At 45.4% G+C, this 20,068-nt stretch overlaps 1 protein-coding gene across 6 annotated transcripts in view; it reads left to right on the forward strand.

The window, feature by feature from the left end:
* Positions 1-20,068, forward strand: part of SOX6 (SRY-box transcription factor 6) — a 307,461-nt gene that overhangs the window by 10,189 nt on the left and 277,204 nt on the right. For 2 of the 6 annotated variants that reach the window (XM_075187592.1, XM_075187596.1), the window contains exon 1: positions 17,777-18,068. The exons of 2 other annotated variants lie outside the window; for them this stretch is intronic. The gene's annotated coding sequence lies outside the window, so the exon portion shown is untranslated. Of the gene's footprint in view, positions 1-17,773; positions 18,069-20,068 lie in introns of those variants that run through there. 2 more of the 6 variants (XM_075187595.1, XM_075187594.1) reach the window with 2 other exon arrangements.

A 20,068-nucleotide genomic window follows, 5' to 3' on the forward strand; every position in this document is an offset into this window, starting at 1 on the left:
CTATTAATTTACCATTATGACGGGCTGTATAGGAGGAATGTGCTGTTCAGTGCAACCCTACACAATGGAATTTGTCTAATAAATCCTGCTCAGCTTAGACCAGGGTTGTTCAGTCCTCCAGGTCCAGAATCCTGTGCGTCTTCCAGGATTTCAGTAAAAACAAAGGCTTAAAGATAATCTTAATACATCTCTAAACCACGTGAACCCCTGACATATCTACATCATACATACTCAGTTTCGTTCTTATGCCATTCAGCCAAATTATTTAATGGGTGGGCCTATAGCTGATTTTCTAATTATGGGTTTTTCTAACCCATATACTTGTGAGCTGGAGACCTCAGCTCAATATTAGAATCTAGTTGCTATTTTACTTTGCACTTGTTTTCGTACATACAGCCCTAAATTACGGTAATTTGTATCAGAGTGACCCTAATTTAGCAGTCCCAGCTCCCTGTTCTCCACAATAGAACTTGGCTGTATACAATATATATCGGCAGCATAAACCGTAGTAAGTCTGAAAGTTCAGAAAATGGCACCTGGCACAGACTGGCGGCTCACACTGCTGCTTGTGTGATCAGTACAAGCGCACAGCCACCCAGTGACTCTGAGCCCGCCTGGAATCCGTCACATTCTGACAAAGTGATCCCCTTACCGCTCAGTTCAGCCCAGGTTCATCTAGTAGAGAGAGAAGTATTAGTCTGTGGATGCGGGGCGGCATGCGTGTAATCCCAGACAATATGATTAGCAGCCTGGTAGTGAGTTTTCATTGGCTAAACACCTGTTTACCCTACCCTAAATTCCAACTGCGTCATCTGGGGCTGAGGACATAAACACAATCCCAGACATTTATTATTGATCCCAACCAGTCATGTATTTGTGCCTATTTGCACACAATATGTTTATTAGTTAGTTTCGCTTTAAGGGTTGTGTCACACATTTGCAATTTCCATCCAATGCACACACAACAGTGATCAGCAGATTACCACTGAGGGATTAGTATAGAGCAGGCCTGGCCAACCTCTGGCTGTGAACCTACAAGTACAGGGGCAAACGGAGGATTTGAGGAGGGGGGTTTCCATGCCTCACCACCAGTGGGCGTGACCAGCATGCATATAATTTTAGACAGTGCTAGGTAGCTCTCCACCTCTTCCAACCCCTTTTAGATACACAAGCAATGCTGCGTGCACTACTGTTAGGTGCATGCAGCACCCCCTACATGAGCAGAGCAGTGTGAAGTGGGACATACCTCCCAACTGTCCCTGTAGTCGGGTCAAAGTCCTGACTGAGTGGGTCAGTCCCCTAACTCAGGACTGCCCCACCAGAATCAGGACAGTTGGCAGACTGTCCTGCTCTCTCCTACCTGTTCTTCCTGCTGCTTGCGTCCTAAGCTCAGTTGTCCTGGAATGTTGGGTCCCTGTTTGGAAAAAGGACAGGTACATGAGATATAAAAATCCTATGAGTGAACACTGTAGGACTCCCTCCCTCTATGCAGTCCGACATCAAAAGAACTCATGTTTTATTATTAGTCCTCCTTTCTTGTAAAATAATTTTATTCACCTTTAATGAAAAGACCTATTTCCCCCAAACAACCCCAACATTAAATTAATAGTAATCACATTTAATAAATAAACCTATTTCCTATCATACATTAAATAACTTGCATTTACTTTTAAAAGATAGCAATCCTTTTTCCCAATAGCGGCCAAACCACCCCAACAACCCAACAAATAAATTAATCACACACAACACTGACATCAGGCCCCCCCCCCCCCCGCTGCCCTCATACACAGCACTGACATCAGCCCCCCCCCCCACTGCCCTCATACACAGCACTGCCATCAGCCCCCCCCCCACTGCCCTTATACACAGCACTGACATCAGCCCCCCCCCCCACTGCCCTCATACACAGCACTGACATCAGCCCCCCCCCCCACTGCCCTCATACACAACACTGACATCACCCCCCCCCCACTGCCCTCATACACAGCACTGACATCACCCCCCCCCCCACTTCCCTCATATACAACACTGACATCATCCCCCCCCCACTGCCCCTCATACACAGCACTGACATCACCCCCCCCCCACTGCCCTCATACACAGCACTGACATCACCCCCCCCCCACTGCCCTCATACACAGCACTGACATCACCCCCCCTTACTGCCCTCATATACAACACTGACATCACCCCCCCACTGCCGTCATACACAACACTGACATCAGCGCCCCCCCCCCTCTGTCCTCATACACAACACTGACATCATCCCCCCCCTCTGCCCCTCATACACAACACTGACATCAGCCCCCCCCCTCTGTCCTTATACACAACACTGACATCAGCGCCCCCCCCCTCTGTCCTCATACACAACACTGACATCACCCCCCCACTGCCCTCATACACAACACTGACATCACCCCCCCCCCCCCACTGCCCTCATACACAACACTGACATCAGCCCCCCCCTCTGTCCTCATACACAACACTGACATCAGCCCCCCCCCTCTGTCCTCATACACAACACTGACATCAGCCCCCCCCCCTCTGTCCTCATACACAGCACTGACATCACCCCCCCCCCCACTGCCCTCATACACAACACTGACATCACCCCCCCCCCCACTGCCCTCATACACAACACTGACATCAGCCCCCCCCCCTCTGTCCTCATACACAACACTGACATCAGCCCCCCCCCCCTCTGTCCTCATACACAGCACTGACATCACCCCCCCCCCCCCACTGCCCCTCATACACAACACTGACATCAGCCCCCCCCCTCTGTCCTCATACACAACACTGACATCAGCCCCCCCCTCTGTCCTCATACACAACACTGACATCAGCCCCCCCCCCCTCTGTCCTCATACACAGCACTGACATCACCCCCCCCCCCCCACTGCCCTCATACACAACACTGACATCACCCCCCCCCCACTGCCCTCATACACAACACTGACATCAGCCCCCCCCCTCTGTCCTCATACACAACACTGACATCAGCCCCCCCCCCCTCTGTCCTCATACACAACACTGACATCAGCCCCCCCCACTGCCCTCATACACAACACTGACATCAGCCCCCCCCTCTGTCCTCAATACACAACACTGACATCAGCCCCCCCCCTCTGTCCTCATACACAACACTGACATCAGCCCCCCCCCTCTGTCCTCATACACAGCACTGACATCACCCCCCCCCCACTGCCCTCATACACAACACTGACATCAGCCCCCCCCCTCTGTCCTCATACACAGCACTGACATCACCCCCCCCCCCCCACTGCCCTCATACACAACACTGACATCACCCCCCCCCCCCACTGCCCTCATACACAACACTGACATCAGCCCCCCCCCCCTCTGTCCTCATACACAACACTGACATCAGCCCCCCCCCTCTGTCCTCATACACAACACTGACATCAGCCCCCCCCCACTGCCCTCATACACAACACTGACATCAGCCCCCCCCCTCTGTCCCTCATACACAACACTGACATCAGCCCCCCCCCTCTGTCCTCATACACAACACTGACATCAGCCCCCCCCCTCTGTCCTCATACACAGCACTGACATCAGCCCCCCCCCCTCCCGCTGCCGTCATACACAACACTGACATCACCCCCCCCTCTGTCCTCATACACAGCACTGACATCACCCCCCCCCCCACTGCCCTCATATACAACACTGACATCAGCCCCCCCCCCCTCCCGCTGCCGTCATACACAACACTGACATCACCCCCCCTCTGTCCTCATACACAGCACTGACATCACACCCCCCCACTGCCCTCATACACAACACTGACATCAGCCCCCCCCCCGCTGCCCTCATACACAACACTGACATCAGCGCCCCCCCCCCCTCTGTCCTCATACACAACACTGACATCAGCCCCCCCCCTCTGTCCTCATACACAGCACTGACATCAGCCCCCCCCCCTCCCGCTGCCGTCATACACAACACTGACATCACCCCCCCTCTGTCCTCATACACAGCACTGACATCACCCCCCCCCCACTGCCCTCATATACAACACTGACATCAGCCCCCCCCCTCCCGCTGCCGTCATACACAACACTGACATCACCCCCCCCTCTGTCCTCATACACAGCACTGACATCACCCCCCCCCACTGCCCTCATACACAACACTGACATCAGCCCCCCCCCCCCCCCCCGCTGCCCTCATACACAACACTGACATCACACCCCCCCCCTCTGTCCTCATACACAACACTGACATCAGCCCCCCCCCCCTCTGTCCTCATACACAACACTGACATCAGCCCCCCCCCTCTGTCCTCATACACAGCACTGACATCAGCCCCCCCCCCTCTGTCCTCATACACAACACTGACATCACCCCCCCCCCTCTGCCCTCATACACAACACTGACATCATCCCCACCCCCCCCGCTGCCCTCATACACAACACTGACATCAGCCCCCCCCCCTCTGTCCTCATACACAACACTGACATCACCCCCCCCCCACTGCCCTCATACACAACACTGACATCAGCCCCCCCCCCTCCCGCTGCCGTCATACACAACACTGACATCACCCCCCCTCTGTCCTCATACACAGCACTGACATCACCCCCCCCCCCACTGCTGTCATACACAACACTGACATCAGCCCCCCCCCTCCCGCTGCCGTCATACACAACACTGACATCAGCCCCCCCTCTGTCCTCATACACAACACTGACATCACCCCCCCCCCCACTGCCCTCATACACAACACTGACATCAGCCCCCCCCCCCGCTGCCGTCATACACAACACTGACATCAGCCCCCCCCTCTGTCCTCATACACAACACTGATATCAATCCTTGCACTGCATAGGACAATGGGAATAATCTCGCTGTAATTCAGCCCATGGTCATATGTTTAATATTAATGTACAAACAAAATTAAGATAATGAAGAGTATAAAAAGCATTTTGCCACCTCGTCTCTGGGCCTACGCGGCTTTTCCACAAATTGGGGTCTGACTGGCCGCAGACCGTGACCCTGACAGCACCAACCTACTCCACAGCGCGTCACCTTTGGAAACAAGTAATAAAGCAAAACTGGGTCTTACAGACAATGAGGGAAGAGGGCGGTGCTCACAGGCTTACAATCTACAGTCACTACTAGTGATAGGCAGGCCAGGAGATTTCAGGATTTACAAATCTTTGTTTGGGGGGGGGGGGGCAGTGATTCTTTGACTGTGATGCCTCTTGTCAGGTAAGAGATTAGGGGGAAACGTTTTTCCGAAATGTGTCTTTTCGTGCAGTTTTCAAACCGCGCAATGTATCAAAGTAACAGCAGCATATACATAGCGGTGGTGGGCAACACTGCACAAAAGATGCAAATATTTGTGTATCTCGTTGGTGACATTGGTCAAATAATGACGTCCACCTGCGCTCAGTTTCGCACAGTATTAAAAATGAAAATATAACAATTCAAATATTAAAAAATTTATAAAAATTAAAAAAAATGAAAGATAAGTAAAAAAATAAAACATTCATCACCTGTGAATCAGTGAAACTATGTATATTTTGTTAAAACACATTGCGTACCCACAATAGAGAGGTATTTATCACAGATGATCCACATTAATAAATGTCATACAATCACATATTCATTCACTTAGGATGTGGACAACCTACAGTACCTGGCATTGGAATTGCCATAAACGGACACTAATAGACATAATATCAAACAGACCATCATTAGACCACACGAATAGGAACTATAAGGGTATTAGATAAATATCCTTTAGCTGTTAGACAATATTCAAACTTTCATCTAATATCCATCAAGTCTTTCTGAGATTTGTATAGAGGGGTAATACGTTGCCATTTCTCGTACTTTATGATACCATTTTCACATCCACAATTTCTCCTGAATTGTGAGATGATCCTTTGATATTACCGACTTGCGAAAAGCTCCCAAAGCAGATGAGGAGCCTTATATCCCAATCCCATAGTGTCCATATGGAATATATATTTACCTACGCGTTTCGCTGCTAAGATGCAACTTCTTCAGAGGCAGACTAATGAACCAAACCTTTTATTTGGTCACAGCACTAGGAGTCAAATAGCTTTAGGAGAACATGATAATTATGGGGTTCACACACATTACAACTTAATCATACAATTCAAGTTATTTTGGTGTCTAAAGATAATCAGAACTACACGATCAGATGAGAATTCAGATCAGATGAGCTGAAAAACATTTATTTTAGTGCAGTGGATTAATGGCTGAAATTTCATTGCACAATTCTTGGGATCTTGCGTTACCAAGGTAAACAGGAATATCGTTGTGCATGGGAGGGGGGGGGGGTGATTATTTTTTCCGATGTGATCCAATTAAGTTTCCCAAGACCTCGTTATTTGTGTAACGTCATTGCTCTGTCATTCGTACGGTGTTTAAACCTCAATATCTGTTAGTGTTGTGGGATTATGTGTCTATGATGTGTAACGGATGGTCAGACGTCCGATCTTATTTACTATGTGACTGGCTCTGTGTTGTCTCATGGATGAATCGCTGGAAAATGTTCCGTAGGATTTACTGAACCTCTGAACATGGAAATAGGATAAGTGAGAGGTGACCTGGCCTCCAGCAGAACTAGATGCATAAACATGACAGTAACAAAATAAGGAAACAAGCATATATTATAAAATAAAACTATATTTATTATGATATGCTACCAACAGAACGCTGTATGGGTCCTCAAAAGACAATAGCAACAAAACCTAAGAAATACTAAAAATGTTATCACAGCTGAAACCTACAGGAAAACCTAAAAATGAGTCTGGTCGTTGAGCTGCAAACTCACAAGGGGGTTAAAGAGAAGGAAACACAATGTAACAATGCCGCAAGTTTCTTATGGTTAAGCTGGGTACACACCACAGGTTTTTCACCTAATTATCGGGCCGACGACACGATTAGGTCAGATATGCATTAGTGTGTATGCGCCAACGATAATGTTTTATTGTACCAAAGCACATCGTATCGTTTGTTTTTATAACGGGACTAACGATGGAACGAGCAGTGTGTACATACTCCTGACCATCAGTCCCACAATCTGCTGACAGTTGCTCCGACAGCGATGTCTTTTTGGACGTTCATATTTAAATCTATGGTGTTGTCTAAACATGAAGCACTTGGATATAGTGATCTTTTCATATCTAATTAATTATAAACATTTTCACATCATCTGTGTATCTGTACGGTGTATACGGAGTCACAAACTTTTGAGCTGATGGTTATAACAGACGAAAATCACGGATCGAACGGTGTACGCAGGAATCGGCATGCTCATCAGGACTTAAATGTTTCTGTCTTGTGTGCCCAGCTTTCCATTCTGTTATGTTTAACGTTAAACATTGAATACAACTATTCAGATCATAGCTCTCCCTTAACCCATTAATTTCCAGCACTCAGTATTGAGGCCACCCTATTTCATCCTGTTTGGACCCAGAGTTATTACGAACATGTATTTCTATAGCCCCAGCGTTCTCTGCAGAACTTTACTGTTGGGGTAACGTAGTTTGAAATTCCATGGCACGAATCCCATTCAATCTGCAGAGTGTTCTATATATTTTTAGCTGTTAATGACGTATATAATAAACTAATGAAAAAACCCAGTGTTGGATTTAGAAGTGGAGTGGGTGTGTGGTACTCTGTGTATCGCTGCTACTTCACGTCTCGCACACCCGTCCTGACGTACAGCTGTTTACGTTTAATACTAACTCCTTCCGATACCAATATCAATCTACAGAACCCAGAAATCACATCTATAGATTGGAAGCTGTGAGCAGGGTTCTCTTACCTCTGTGTCTGTATGTATTACCCAGTATTGTCTTATTGTGTGTTCCCAATTGTACAGCGCTACGGAATTTGCTGGCGCTATATAAATAAATGATCATGATGATGATGATGCATTATTAGTGTGTATAGAGTAAAAGTATTATATTGATGATTGAAGACTGTGGGTACTGATGCTGGATGTAGCCCTCCATATATTTTCTGTGGTCCCTAAACTTTATACACACCCATTAGTTGTTTATAATGCATTTACATTAGGATTCAGCCGGCAGACAGTCACCCTCTTGGAAGTCTGTGCTTTTAGGTATCTGGACCTGACTAACAATCACTGAGTCCTAAAATCTGATTAATCTAATCTCACGTGACCAATAACACAAAACAGGTTTTACTTTGACAATACTTATGCAATAAAGTCCAGCAATCTGATTGGTCAGCTCATTGTAAAGTCTCCATCTCATATGTGAGCTGAACCAATGAGAGTGACATTAATGAGGCAGGAGGCTGAGTGTGGCACACTTGTCTCTGTGGTGTCGCTGGTTCCTGGCGACTGGTGGAGTTACACCTTCACAGACAGTGATTGTCAGTTGGACGTTATTATTTGATCATGAAATAAAAGCAGAATGTTTGGTGCGGAGCATTCAGCGTTGCTATCACTTTGCCAAGGAGAAAGGACACCTGTAACGATCTCAGAGAAGCCATCGGTGCTGTCCCTTTGTCAGGAAAGCGTTATAAGGCTGTGATGATTATTTACTAATAGAGAACAATGTAGACAATCAACAATCTTCCCAAGAGTGAGCGTCTCAGCAAATTCATCCAAAGATCGAACCGTATGATGCTCTGAGAAATTACAAAGAACCTAAAACTTACATCCAGGGATTGGTCAACACGGTAAACGTTCATGGGCCTGTCATCAGAAGTACTGGTCAGACATGGCCTTCATGGAGCCGGTACAACTACGGTTTGTACAGTTGTATCTGAGTCTTTGGTGGAATAATGTCCTTTGGAAGACAAGATCAAAGTGGAGCTGTTTTGTTGACATCCACAAGGTATCACCACGAGAACCTCAAGCACAGTGATGGAGGGGTGAGAACCTGGACTCTTCACAATCATCAAGTCCACTATGAACTCTCTATACCAGAATATCCCGTCACATCAACACATCTACAAATGAAAGGCTGGAGGTCAAAGTTCCTCAAATATGACATATGCGGCTGATGATTATTTTGGTTACTGCTGGTAATGTTGGTTCTTTAAAATACTGAATCGTGAGGACATGTGACCAGGAACAGTGCAGTGTTTTCGGTTGGATGACATTTACAATGGAGGCTTGGATTAGTGTTGGAGTCCATGATAGCTTTGGATGGATGGACGTTAGAAGGTGGCTATGTGAAGGCTAGAATTAGGACTGTTCCATTAAGATTTAGGTTAGTATTGGTTTTACTGTGCACTTTCCTAGGAGACGGAGGAGCTGAGATGGACAATGTTCTCCAACACTAGGAGTACAACGGTATAAAACAAGGCGGTAGAGTCATCCGTTCGTGTTCAGGAGACAGCTGCCACAGAGGAGACTGTATGTTGGGGGTATAACGGCAGAACAGATTGTTCTGTTTCAGTCATATTTGCTATGGGATTCTGTAATTATACATTCCCAAAATAGCATCATGCTTGTCCTGTGCATTTTGTGCATTTTTAAAAATTCTTTAACTGTTTGAGCCCAAACCTCCTCTTCTGTGAGACGGATCAATCACCCTTTTTGACACCACTGTTTAAATGACTTGTACATTTCTCTGTGTAACAGACACATGATGATATGTAGCTGGTTATAAGGGGTGAGAGGTGACACTACATGCAGCAAGATGGTGTGATGGACATATCGGGTCTGAGTCATTAAGGAAAGTAAAGCAAAAAAAAGGAGTAACTTTGCACCTGGGTAAAACCTTGTTGCATTGCAGGGGGAGGTAATTTTAAAATGTGAGGACAGATTTATAGCTGGGGTAGGGGTTGTCCTAGATTAACTTTAAATTTCAGTGTAAAAATAAAGCTATCAAGTATTTGTGTGTTACATGAAAAAGCAGCCAGTATGTAACTGATGTGCAAAATAATAAACTAATATGCACCCCTTGCAGTGTAACATGGTCTGTCCAGGAGAAAACTTACTCCTTTTTTGCCTTGTTCTACTTAATGACTCAGGCCCAGAATCGGACCCCAATTAGTGCAGTGGGCACGGGTATATCTCTGGTGTGGTGTACAGCAGTGTCTGTGGTGTGGTGTAGTGTAGAGCAGTGTCTGTGTTGTGGTGTAGTGTAGAGCAGTGTCTGTGGTGTAGTGTAGAGCAGTGTCTGTGTTGTGGTGTAGTGTAGAGCAGTGTCTGTGGTGTGGTGTAGTGTAGAGCAGTGTCTGTGTTGTGGTGTAGTGTAGAGCAGTGTCTGTGGTGTAGTGTAGAGCAGTGTCTGTGTTGTGGTGTAGTGTAGAGCAGTGTCTGTGGTGTATGTAATGTAGTGTTGTGCTGAGCAGAGTGTGGTGTGTATTGCACTGTATGTAGTGTGTATAGTGTATGTAGTGCAGAGCAGTGTGTGGTGTGTATTGCACTGTATGTAGTGTGTATAGCGTGTGTAGTGCAGAGCCGTGTGTGTGTGGTGTGTATAGTGTAGTGCAGAGCAGTGTGTATAGTGTAGTGCAGAGCAGTGTGTAGTGTTTATAGTGTAGTGCAGAGCAGTGTGTAGTGTTTATAGTGTAGTGCAGAGCCGTGTGTATAGTGTAGTGCAGAGCAGTGTGTAGTGTATGTAGTGCAGAGCAGTGTGTGTAGTGTGTATAGTGTAGTGCAGAGCAGTGTGTGGTGTGTATTGCACTGTATGTAGTGTGTATAGTGTATGTAGTGCAGAGTGGTGTGTGTATAGTGTAGTGCAGAGCAGTGTGTAGTGTATGTAATGTAGTGTAGTGCAGAGCAGTGTGTAGTGTATGTAATGTAGTGTTGTGCTGAGCAGAGTGTGGTGTGTATTGCACTGTATGTAGTGTGTATAGTGTATGTAGTGCAGAGCCGTGTGTGTAGTGTATGTAATGTAGTGTAGTGCAGAGCAGTGTGTGTAGTGTATGTAATGTAATGTAGTGTAGTGCAGAGCAGTGTGTGTAGTGTAGTGCAGAGCAGTGTGTAGTGTATGTAATGTAGTGCAGAGCAGTGTGTGTAGTGTAGTGTAGTGCAGAGCAGTGTGTAGTGTATGTAATGTAATGTAGTGCAGAGCAGTGTGTAGTGTATGTAATGTAGTGCAGAGCAGTGTGTGTAGTGTAGTGTAGTGCAGAGCAGTGTGTAGTGTATGTAATGTAGTGCAGAGCAGTGTGTGTAGTGTAGTGCAGAGCAGTGTGTAGTGTATGTAATGTAATGTAGTGCAGAGCAGTGTGTAGTGTATGTAATGTAATGTAGTGCAGAGCAGTGTATGTAATGTAGTGCAGAGCAGTGTATGTAGTGTAGTGCAGAGCAGTGTATGTAGTGTAGTGCAGAGCAGTGTATGTAATGTAGTGCAGAGCAGTGTGTGTAATGTAGTGCAGAGCAGTGTGTGTAGTGTAGTGCAGAGTAGTGTGTAGTGTATGTAATGTAGTGTAGTGCAGAGCAGTGTGTAGTGTATGTAATGTAATGTAGTGCAGAGTGTAGTGTATGTAATGTAGTGTAGTGCAGAGCAGTGTGTGTAGTGTAGTGCAGAGTAGTGTGTAGTGTATGTAATGTAATGTAGTGCAGAGTGTAGTGTATGTAATGTAGTGTAGTGCAGAGCAGTGTGTGTAGTGCAGAGCAGTGTGTAGTGTATGTAATGTAATGTAGTGCAGAGTGTAGTGTATGTAATGTAGTGTAGTGCAGAGCAGTGTATGTAGTGTAGTGCAGAGCAGTGTGTAGTGTATGTAATGTAATGTAGTGCAGAGTGTAGTGTATGTAATGTAGTGTAGTGCAGAGCAGTGTATGTAGTGTAGTGCAGAGCAGTGTGTAGTGTATGTAATGTAATGTAGTGCAGAGTGTAGTGTATGTAATGTAGTGCAGAGCAGTGTATGTAGTGTAGTGCAGAGCAGTGTGTGTAGTGCAGAGCAGTGTGTGTAGTGTAGTGCAGAGCAGTGTGTGTAGTGTAGTGTAGTGCAGAGCAGTGTGTGTAGTGCAGAGCAGTGTGTGTAGTGTAGTGCAGAGCAGTGTGAGCCTCCCTGCCGCACGTCTGCCCATCCCGGCTGCAGGACCCGAGCACCCAGCTCCCGCAGGTGAGGACCATATTACAATGTCCCCTTCATATTATGTGTATATATGTATCCGGCTGCAGAATGGGGGCATTCATGTCAGCTCCCCCCACCATTATAAGCAGAGCCTGCCCCACCCTCTGCCCCCACTAATATAGAGGCTGCATTATACACTATTTCCAGCTCCTCTATTTACCTTGGCTGTATCACTGCGCAATCTACGTCCTGTCATCTCTGCGCTGCCGGAGAAGTGCAAGTTGTCGGGGGGTTCCGGGCTGTCTGCCCCCTTCATAGAGGAGCTGGAAGCCGACATTTCTCTTACCCCAATATATATATATATATATATATATTTATACAATGATGGATCTGTATTATTATATTACTATAATGACTCGCCCGATCATACACCCGATAAGCAGCCAGACAGTCACATTACACACAATACAGCAAGAAATTCGTTTTATTCGTTTCTCTTCTCCTCGGCGCCGAGAATCCGGTGATAAAATCTCCAGATCAATTGTTAGATTCGATCCAATGCGATCCCGCGATTGTTTCATGTTATTTGTTTTTATTATCGAGTCAATAATCAGATTATATACTGGTACAATATACAGTGTAAGAAATATTATTATTAGCGTTTGTAAAATGATTAAACATTGTATAGATCGTAAGAAATATCGTTTCTATATAATCCCGCGATCAGATTGTATCTATATAACGTGTAAATAGTCCGGAAATAAATTAAATACTATTCACAATAAGGAGGAAAATAATTTCTATAACAATCCACATTCTATGTATTTATTATTAATGTTATATTATCTGCCGCAAGCTGCAATTACCCCTGCGGGGCACCTGGAGACACCTACCTACCCCCACACGTGACCGGTATATACTAACCTACATCCTATGCTGTGTATATCTGTGTATTGTCTTCCTTTCTACGGTGTAAATAATGCTTCCAACAAAAAGTAATATTAGTAACAACTGAGATAAAACCAACAAATAGAATAACACCGGTAATAATAATACCTAGAATATTAACAACGATAATAGTAATAATATTGATAAAACAATAGTAATAGTAATGATAATAATATAACAGTAGTACATAAAAGATTGGTAATAAATAACAATACTAATGATAATATAACAATAGTAGCAATAATGGTAATAATATAAGTAGTAGCGATGATGATAATATAACAATAGTAATTATAATATAACAATAGTACATAAAAGTATGTTAATAAATAACAATACTAACGATAATGATAATATACCAATAGTAACGATAATGATAATATACCAATAGTAACGATAATGATAATATAACAATAGTACATAAAAGTATGTTAATAAATATCAATACTAACGATAATAATAATATAACAATAGTAGCGATAATGATAATATAACAATAGTAACGATAATGATAATATAACAATAGTAGCGATAATGATAATATAACAATAGTAACGATAGTGGTAATATAACATAAGTAGCAGTAATGACAATAATCTAAGTAGTAGCGGTAAGAGTACTCCCAGTAACAGGCATGGCAGATGAGAGTAACCCCGTTGAGGGAGGATGAGGCTGGGGGCACTTACCTGTGGCTGCTCTCTGGGCTCTGCACATGGGGAGTGAGATGTGACGTGGGGAACAAAGGGATGTGGGAATGAAGGAGAGGGGCTGGCAGATGTGATGAGATGCAGGAAGGTGCTCACACACTCTGCACACTCAGCCTGTCTCTGCAGCACTACACCACACGCCGCGGCACGGTGAGTACCAGCATGCTGACCCGCTGAGCTGACACTCTAGCACAGGGGCATGGAGGACTTTGTGTCCGGTGAGAACTTTTCCCTGTGTGCGGGTTGTGTATATTTATATCCAGGCTGTGGATGATGCAGCAGGTGACTGCATTCCGGCACACTGTACTTATATCCAGATTATATATAGGTAAGATGCTCTAAGCAGGACACATGTTACACACTACACATATTACACACAAACATGTTACACACATAAAACATTACATACAAACTACACACATAAAACATTACATACAAACATGTTACACACAAAACATATTACATACAAACATGTTACACTTATTACACACATAACAAATTACACACAGCATATATTACACAAATACACATATTATAAATATACATAATACATACATATATACATACATTATAAATATATATATATATATATATATATATATATATATATATATATATATATATATTACACACGTCCATAATACAAGCGTATATAATAGACACATACATAAAACATTAGATAGGACATATATTACATGTATAGATGATAATAATCGCATATTACTGTAGACACAAAGTACACACGTTACACTTCGGTATAATGTAATTGTCCATCAAATAAATGCCGGATAAAGTATCCGTTTCTGGGGAGAATTTAGTCGCTTTTTGCCCAGTGTTGTAATAATATGATGTATATTTCATGTTATAATATTAGGATTCGTCCTGTCCTCTGTGATACATTCCGGAGTTAGTGCTGTGACATTTATCATACAATCCCGGTATTAATACTGTTACAATGTATCCGGATATAACCTGAGCGCTCAGTGACTGGGGCCCAGGTCTGTATCCCGACTTTTCCTGTACTCTCCGCTTTACCTGACTTTTGTTGGAGTTTCTTCCAATTTCAGAAGTTATCAAACACGTCCAAGATTGTCCCGATTATTGTCCGTTAGAGCCAATCCCCCCACTCCCCAATCTGCTTATCCTGGGGTCTGTCACTGACAGCATCGTATTGATGATCCCCCCCCCCCTTTCTCAAAGCCCCCACCTAATTTCCAGCGTGTACCCCTTTTTTATTACCCCTCCTGTGCGTCCTCGCTACAACCTAGTGAAATACCTACACATCATAGCACCTGCTGCCCCTCCTCTCTACTCTGCAGACTATTACCCCAGTGTCCTGCAGCTTGTTCCCTCATTACCCTGTTTCCTGCAGCCTATCTCCTTTCTTAATACCCCAGTCTACTGTGCCCACTCTTCTATTCTTACCCCAATGTCCTGCAGCCACTTGTTCTCTCATACAACCAGGAGGCTCCTGTGGCTCCCTCCTCTGTTGTTACTCCAATATCTTATAGCCCCTTCCTCTCATTACCCCAGTCTCCTGCAGCCCCCTCTATTGTTACTACCCCTGTCTCCTGCAATCCCTCCCTATTACCCGAGTGTCCTGTGGACCCTTTCTGTTATTACCCCTGTTTCCTACAGCCCCTCCCTATTACCCCAGTGTCCTGTGGACCCTCTCTGTTACTACCCCATTCACCTGCAGCCCCTCCCTATTACCCCATTGTCCTGTGGGCCCTCTCTGTTATTACCCCATTCACCTGCAGCCCCTCCCTATTACCCCATTGTCCTGTGGACCCTCTCTGTTATTACCCTTGTCTCCTACAGCCCCCCCTATTACCCCAGTGTCCTGTGGACCCTCTCTGTTACTATCCCAGTCTCCTTCAGCCCTCTATAACCCTAGTTTCCTGCGACCTCCTTCTCGTTATTACCCCAGTCTCCGGCAGATCTTTCTATTATTTCCCCAGTCTCCTGTGGCCTCCCTCTTGTCATTACTGTGGCCTCCTCCTGTTATTAACCCAGTCTATGTCAACCCCCTTCCCTATTGTTACCCCAATTTTCTGACACCCCCTCCCCTTTAATTACCCCATTTTCCTATGGCCTACTACTGGTTATTATCCCTGTCTCCCACAGTTTCCTCCTCTGTTATTACCAGTCTCCTGCAACCTCCTTTCCTATTATTACCCCAATATTCTGCTGCCCACTCGCCTTTTATTAACCCAGTCTCCTGTAACCCCCTTCTCTGTTATTACCCCAGTCTCCAGCACCCCTCCTCTGTTATTACTCCAGAGTCTTACAGCCGCTCCTCAGTTATTACCCCAGTCTCCTGTAACCCCCTCCTGTTATTACCCCAGTCTCCAGCACCCCTCCTCTGTTATTACCCCAGTCTCCTGTAACCCCCTCCTCGGTTATTACCCCAGTCTCCTGTAACCCCCTCCTCTGTTATTACCCCAGTCTCCTGTAACCCCCTCCTCTGTTATTACCCCAGTCTTCAGCACCCCTCCTCTGTTATTACTCCAGTCTCTTACAGCCCCTCCTTGGTTATTACTCCAGTCTCCTGTAACCCCATCCTCTGTTATTACCCCAGTCTCCAGCACCCCTTCTCGGTTATTACCCCAGTCTTCTGCCTCCCCACCCTCTGTTATTACCCCAGTCTCCTGTAACCCCCTCCTCTGTTATTACCCCAGTCTCCAGCACCCCTCCTCGGATATTACCCCAGTCTTCTGCCTCCCCATCCTCTGTTATTACCCAAGTCTCCTGCTATTACCCCAGCCCCCTTCCCTGATATCACCCCAGTCTCCTCCAGCCCCCTCCTCTGTTATTACTCCAGTATCCTGCTATTACCCCAGCCTCCTGCAACACCCCTCCTCTGTTATTACCCCAGTCTCCTGTAACCCCCTCCTCTGTTATTACCCCAGTCTCCAGCACCCCTTCTTGGTTATTACCCCAGTCTTCTGCCTCCCATCCTCTGTTATTACCCCAGTCTCCTGTAACCCCCTCCTCTGTTATTACCCCAGTCTTCTGCCTCTCCATGCTCTGTTATTAAGCAAGTCTCCTGCTATTACCCCAGTCTCCTCCAGCCCCTCCTGTTATTACTCCAGTATCCTGCTATTACCCCAGCCTCCTGCAACACCCCTCCTCTGTTATTACCCCAGTCTCCTGTAACCCCCTCCTCTGTTATTACCCCAGTCTCCAACACCCCTTCTCGGTTATTACTCCAGTATCCTGCTATTACCCCAGCCTCCTGCTATTACCCCAGTCTCCTGCAACACCCCTCCTCTGTTATTACCCCAGTCTCCTGTAACCCCCTCCTCTGTTATTATTACCCCAGTCTCCAACACCCCTTCTCGGTTATTACCCCAGCCTCCTGCTATTAACCCAGTCTCCTGCAACACCCCTCCTTTTATCACCCCAGCACCCTACTATTACCCCAGTTTCCTCCAGCCCCCTCCTCTGGTATCACTCCAGTCTCCTGCTATTGCCCCAGCCTCCTTCTATTACCCCAGCCTCCCGCAGCCCCCTCCCCTGTAGCTGGGAGTGGGAGTCCTGCCTCCTCCCTGTAAGACCCATGGCCCGGACACTGCACGCCGGGAAATGCTTAGAATACTTACATGGCCGCTCACATTCTCTGCCAGCAGTGACAGCCCCCCGAGACCCCCAAACTATCCAGCACACGAGACCCCCAGGCCGTCTGCAGGGAGCCCAGCTCCAAACTTCCTCCAGCGATCCGGACCCCGGGGACCCCACTGATGTGCTGCAGCCAGGAGGTAATGGGGGGCTGTTCTGTGACCTGTCAGACCCTACCTGCTGTGGCTGTGAGGGGGTTACTGGTAGAGTAAGACCTTGCAGCACACAACGGGTTAACTCTCCCCCCTCCCTGGGGGACCTTGCAGACACGTGGAGCAGTGAAGGGGTTAATAGACCCCATGCAGCCCCTGTCCTGTGCTTGTAGCAGAGCAGGCAGCCAGTGATCCCCGCAGTCGCCCATCTCCCGTGATTTGCCCCTGGATCTACCCCAGGCAGGTAGGTCTCCAGCTCGGAGACGCAGATCCCTGTCTGGCCACAGGGGGGAGCCCGAGTTCAGTCCCTGCTGCGTTATCTTCCCAGGCAGAAGCTGCTAGATAAAGTTATAAGGAAACTTTCAGACACATCTCACTCCCCAACTTGACATGATAAAAAAAGCAAAGTGCAATTCTCTTTCTTATTGCTCCGGAGTGAGGACAGGCTCCCGGGATGGCACAGGAGCTGCAATAATCCGGATTCTTCTCTCTGCCTTGTGCCTCCACTGCAGGTCATGGAAATTGACCTTAAAAGAATGCTTAACCCATAAATTGTCCTAGAGCCTGTGCTTGTGGCTGCTCTGCACTGACAATCTCTGTACCCTGGACCCTTCTCTGTAGTGTGTGCACAGTAAGTGTATCCCCGGCATGATATCATGTATTACGGTGTATTGTCTGTCTGAGGGCTTAGACATTTCTATCCACTTATTGTCATATATGCTGCTACCTGCATTGATAAGCTATTGTTCAGTTATTGGTTGTGGTGAGGGGTCGGGTACCCCTCTCCTGTACAAGCTTATGTTGGTGGTTTTATGGTTGCTGGAGAAGCTGAGGGGTCTGTTGTGGGTTATGGTTTTGCACTGGTTGAATATAATATTTCTGTTATTTGTGACTGAATATAAATAATAATTGCATTAATACTTGCTTCATGAAATGTTCACCTATTGTCAAATATAATATTGGGTATATATAATTTCTTATGCTTAAAATACACTTAGAAGATCCCTGTATTTCGATCTCCCTCATGAAATGCCATGCAGTATTTTTTTTGTTTTCTAATTTGTTAATTACAATTTTTTCGCAAGAAAAGATGAGTGGAATTATTCAGAAAAAAATAAAGTGAATATCGGTTTTATATCTCGGCTCCATAATTTACTTTCCACAATTTATTATGTACAAGAGCCGAGAAATAAATACATTTCTATTTTCCTGCTCATTTTAAATGTCTGACAATGTTCTGTATTCCCAGTGTCCTGGATTAATTTCAGGAATAAGGACGGTGTGGTTACATGAAGCCGTACTTTCTGCGCTGTATATATTGTGTGTATGTCGCACTTTATTGAGACCTTGCACAGGTTTTCTGAGGACAATAGATCCTGACTGTTGTGACTGTGTGTTACTGTGCCTGAGGTCCACAGATTAATATACTCCTTGGGGTGTTCCCTTTATACAGTCCTGGAGAATTTAGCAGATAGAGGCAATGCACATCCTGTCCTGTATCGATAAGACAGTTATTGTGTCTGTTTAACCACTTCACCAACCGGCTCAATTCTGCTCAACTAATCCAGTTTGATTGTATATTTCCCTCCGCTTATAATTTGATTATGTGTATTATTACATTGCAGTTTTCTTATTTGTCACTATTACCAACACTTCCAGTGTTATTTTTGAAGCCCCCGATATGATGTGATACATTCAGGGTGTGTTTAATTGTCTCCCAGACATTTTTCTCTAAAAATAAGATTTGCAATGATTTTATAATATTTTCCCGCTCATTGGATAATTGTTGTTTGGACGTATTTAAACACTGAATTTATTATTCATTTAAAGCGAGAGATTATCTTTAAACTGTTCAGCTCTACAGATGATAAATTCTCCCCGTTGTTGATTTAATTATTCGTCTTCTGCTCGATTGTAACACAAGACAAGAGGATCACACTCCAGCATTTGGCCATACAAAACTTTATAAGTTCGAATGCATTCTTGTGTTAAGTGAGGAAGCCTGTTTGTAAAACAATCTCTTGGCCTGGGTCTGTGCAGGGTGAAGCTGATCCGGTAATGGTATTTTGTTTTCAACAGTTGCTGTACTCGAAGTTCCCTCATAAGGTAAGGTGGCACTCGGTCTGTAAGGGGCTTTAAAATGCCACATTTAAAATTAGACTGCCAATTCAGCGAATTGTATCCATTGCTAAACTGGGATATACTTGTGTGCGTCCTCTCTCAATAGCCTGTATTCAGAATTAGCCAGTTCAACTACTTAAACTGTGGAGTCAAATTTAGAATGGACAGTGAAGGGATGGGAGAGAAAACAAAGATTCTTTTTTGTTAGCCGGGAAGAGAGAGAAAAAAAAAAGAAGAAATGTAGAAGAAAGGGCTGTTCTTCTAGCCACGGGCATAATGCACTTTTATTTAGGATTCATGTGAATAAAAAGACTGTTAATGACTGTGTTTGTAGAGGCCTTTGATGCAAATTATCCTGTTTTTATTTTGTGGTTCAGTGACTGTTTTTTTATTGTGTAGGTTGTGTTATTTTCTTGCTCCATTTTTGGAGTGGCAGAAGTTTGTCATTTGTGGGTTTTAGGGTGGAAGTTGCCCGTCGTGGTGGCGGAGAGAGAGAGACGCGTTTGTCAG

The sequence above is a fragment of the Mixophyes fleayi genome, chromosome 10 (assembly GCF_038048845.1).
Source record: "Mixophyes fleayi isolate aMixFle1 chromosome 10, aMixFle1.hap1, whole genome shotgun sequence".
Taxonomy (NCBI): Eukaryota; Metazoa; Chordata; class Amphibia; order Anura; family Limnodynastidae; genus Mixophyes; species Mixophyes fleayi.